The sequence below is a fragment of the Triticum dicoccoides genome, chromosome 7A (genome assembly GCF_002162155.2).
Source record: "Triticum dicoccoides isolate Atlit2015 ecotype Zavitan chromosome 7A, WEW_v2.0, whole genome shotgun sequence".
NCBI lineage: Eukaryota > Viridiplantae > Streptophyta > Magnoliopsida > Poales > Poaceae > Triticum > Triticum dicoccoides.
This window is the reverse complement of record NC_041392.1, coordinates 259,462,172-259,466,422: the sequence shown is the minus strand read 5'-3', so window position 1 is coordinate 259,466,422 and position 4,251 is coordinate 259,462,172.

Here is a 4,251-nt window from a genome sequence, read left to right as displayed (position 1 = left end):
CGGCCAGGAGAGGGTGCGCCAGGAGGAGTCCTACTCCCTCTGGGAGTAGGATTCCCCCCTTTTCTAGTTGGAATAGGATTCGGGAGGGGGGAAAGAGGAGAGAGAGAAGGAAGGGGGGCGCCGGCCCCCTCTCCTTGTCCTATTCGGACTAGGTGGGGGAGGGGCGCGCGGCCCAGCCCTGGCCACCTCTCCTCTCTTCCATTAAAGCCCACTAAGGCCCATATACCTCCCGGGGGGTTCCGGTAACCTCCCGGTACTCCGGTAAAATCCCGATTTCACCCGAAACACTTCCGATATCCAAATATAGGCTTCCAATATATCAATCTTTATGTCTCGACCATTTCGAGACTCCTCGTCATGTCCGTGATCACATCCGGGACTCCGAACAAACTTTGGCACATCAAAATGCATAAACTCATAATATAACTGTCATCGAAACCTTAAGCGTGCGGACCCTACGGGTTCGAGAACAATGTAGACATGACCGAGACACGTCTCTGGTCAATAACCAATAGCGGAACCTGGATGCTCATATTGGCTCCTACATATTCTACGAAGATCTTTTATCGGTCAGACCGCATAACAACATACGTTGTTCCCTTTGTCATCGGTATGTTACTTGCCCGAGATTCGATCATCGGTATCTCAATACCTAGTTCAATCTCGTTACCAGCAAGTCTCTTTACTCATTCTGTAATACATCATCTCACAACTAACTCATTAGTTGCAATGCTTGCAAGGCTTATGTGATGTCCATTACCGAGAGGGCCCAGAGATACCTCTCCGACAATCAGAGTGACAAATCCTAATCTTGAAATACGCCAACCCAACATGTACCTTTGGAGACACCTGTAGAGCACCTTTATAATCACCCATTTACGTTGTGATGTTTGGTAGCACACAAAGTGTTCCTCCGGCAAACGGGAGTTGCATAATCTCATAGTCATAGGAACATGTATAAGTCATGAAGAAAGCAATAGCAACATACTAAACGATCGGGTGCTAAGCTAATGGAATGGGTCATGTCAATCAGATCATTCACCTAATGATGTGATCCCGTTAATCAAATAACAACTCTTTGTCCATGGTTAGGAAACATAACCATCTTTGATTAACGAGCTAGTCTAGTAGAGTCATACTAGTGACACTCTGTTTGTCTATGTATTCACACATGTATTATGTTTCCGGTTAATACAATTCTAGCATGAATAATAAACATTTATCATGATATAAGGAAATAAATAATAACTTCATTATTGCCTCTAGGGCATATTTCCTTCACCATCTCCCCAACATCTGTCCTGACAACTCTGCCATCGCCTGTGGACTTGCCCACCCCGGGCTCCAGCATCATCTTGCACATCCAGGCGCCTCTGACGCCAGCCTCGGTGGTGGCCACGGCCACTCCCCCACATCCACCAGGCTTTGAGCAGTCCCCGGCTCAGGTCACGCCGCCCCTGCTCTCCGGCCAGCCCGCTCGCCGCACTCCATCGCCGACAGGCCACTCCACGACAACCTGGCGCCCCTCTTTGTGCAGCCATAGGCACCTCTCATAGTTGGGAAGCCCCGTGCCCTTCCCAGGAGCCTGGCCAACCAGAGGAAGACTTTGGCTGGTGTTGCCATCGACACCAACCCAGGGTTCTCCCTGCGTCGCACCACTGCTCATGCCAAGGAGCGCCGCGGTGCTGTTCCGGTCACGAGGGAGGCTGAGAAGCTGGCCTGCCGGAGCCTCGGCATAGTGCAGGATGGTAAGGATGTCACCAAGGACGCTCTGGAGGAGCTGAGTCGCCGCTTCCATCACGAGTTGTCGCCCTCGGTTCTGTCGGCGCTCTGTTTGTTGTTCAAGCTCGATGACGATGATGCCACAACGATTGAAGATGCTCTGATCATCCGCGGCGGTCAGGCTGCCATGGACCATGCGGCGGTTGCTGGTGATGCAACAGGAGAGGTCTGACTGCCCCGCGAAAGTCAGCAGGTCGAGCTACCACTAGTTTCCAATGTTAGCAAAACCTATTATGTCCTCTAGTAGTAATTTTAGTTGGATGTGTTCCCGCCGTTCACGTGAAGATTGTAGCCCCTTGGTATCTTGTTGTAACACTGTTGTTGTTCGTCGTCGCCGTTGCTTAATGAAGACTATGTCAGCCCTGTTTCTTCCAACGTCTACAGCATCCAGCAACCATCCTAACCTGATGTCCCATACGGCGACTGCTCCCTGCGGCAGGTTGTTGCTGTTGTATAATCAGCCGGTCCGACATGCTCATTTGCTGCAATCCAGCTGGGTGTTGTTTAGCAGTGCCATGAGAATACCAGTTTCCTGATGATAGCTCCAAAGGTTAATTTTTTGTGCTGGAATGTCAGAGGGCTAAATGACCCGGACAGACATGCGACTGTGCACGAGACGATCACCTCCACCTCATGCCACATCGTCTGCCTTCAGGAGTCCAAGATGGAAAACGTCGACCAGTACGTCGCCTCCTACCTTGGTGGTAATAGACTTCGTAGCTTTGCTCAGCATCCGGCCACTGGATCCAGAGGGGGCCTCCTCATGCTCTGGGACGATAGTGTCGTTCGCATATCTGATGTCCACATCACTGAGTTCTGCCTTTCCGCAACGGTCAACGTCATTCATTCTGATACCCCTTTCAAGATCACTAGTGTCTATGGTCCAATGACCTCCAACAGAAAGGATGATTTATTTAGTGAGTTGATCGCTCAAAAACCCATCAATGGCACTAAATGGATTGTCATGGGCGACTTCAACCAGATTTACCGAGCACGAGATAAAAATAACAGGAACATCAATCGCAGCCGCCTCAACCGCTTCCGTGCTACACTAGACACTTGTGAACTAAAAGAGATCCACCTCCAGAACAGACGCTTCACTTGGAGTAACGAGCGTCAAAACCCTACTCTATGCAAGCTGGACTCAGTTTTCTGCAACGCCGACTGGGACATGCATTTTGATTCTCATGTGCTTCACGCCATTTCTTCTCCGCTATCAGACCATTGCCCCCTTCTCCTTGCTGATGACAGGGGACCGAAGCGACCAAGATGCTTCAGATTTGAGAATTTCTGGTCCTGTATCCCAGGATTTTTTGACACCGTGTCCAAGGCTTGGGAGGAGCCGTGTGCCCACACGGAGCCATACCAACGGCTTTTCCATAAGCTCAAGCAAACGGGGCGTCATTTGTCTAAATGGAGTAACAGACTCTTCTCCAAGGCAAAGTTGCATCTTCATGCGGCCCTCCTCGTCATCCTTCATCTTGACGTTGCCCAAGAGACGCGCGTCCTTTCGGCGGGAGAAAGGGAACTTCGGGCTCGACTCAAGCGTCGTGTCGTCAGCCTGGCAGCGGTTGAGAGGGCGCGCAAAAAGCAATGTGCTCGCATTGCTAACATCAAGGAGGGAGACGCCAATACCAAATTTTTCCAGCTCAGGGTCAACTCAAGGCGAAGAAAGAATCACATCCACAGGCTCAAGAAGAATTCTGGATGGATCACAGACCATGAGGAAAAAGAGGAAATTATCCATGACCACTTTGTGAGCAGTCTGGGAGGGGGACAACCCAGATCGATGGATCTAAACTGGGAGAACCTGAACCTTAGGGTGGTTGACCTCACTGGCATTGACGACAACATCACTGAAGACGAGGTCAAAGCGGCCATTGATCTTATGCCGGGCGACAAGGCCCCGAGACCGAATGGATTCACGGGAAGCTTCTTCAATAAATGTTGGCACATTATCAAAGTTGATGTAATGAGAGTCATTCACCAGTTCAGTAGCCTCCAAACGACAAATCTTCACTTGCTCAACTCGGCCAACATTGTGCTCATACCAAAGAAGGATGGGGCGGAGGAGATCGGGGATTTCCGCCCCATTAGCCTCATCCATGCTATTGCTAAAATCATCGCCAAGGTGTTGGCGTCCCGCCTTTGCCCTTTCATGAACAACCTTGTCTCCACTGCGCAGAGTGCTTTCATCAAGAAACGAAGCATCCATGACAACTTCATGTACGTGAGAAACCTCGCGCGACGCCTACACAGAAACAAAACTCCATCCTTGCTCTTCAAGTTGGATATCCGGAAGGCCTTTGACTCGGTACGATGGGAGTACATCCTTGACCTACTCCGTCGATTGGGATTTCCGGACCGCTTTCGGGATTGGGTGGCAGCCCTCTTATGCACGTCCTCTTCGCGCGTCCTCCTCAATGGTATTGCCGGGGCCGCCATCTGCCATGGTCGGGGGCTCAGACA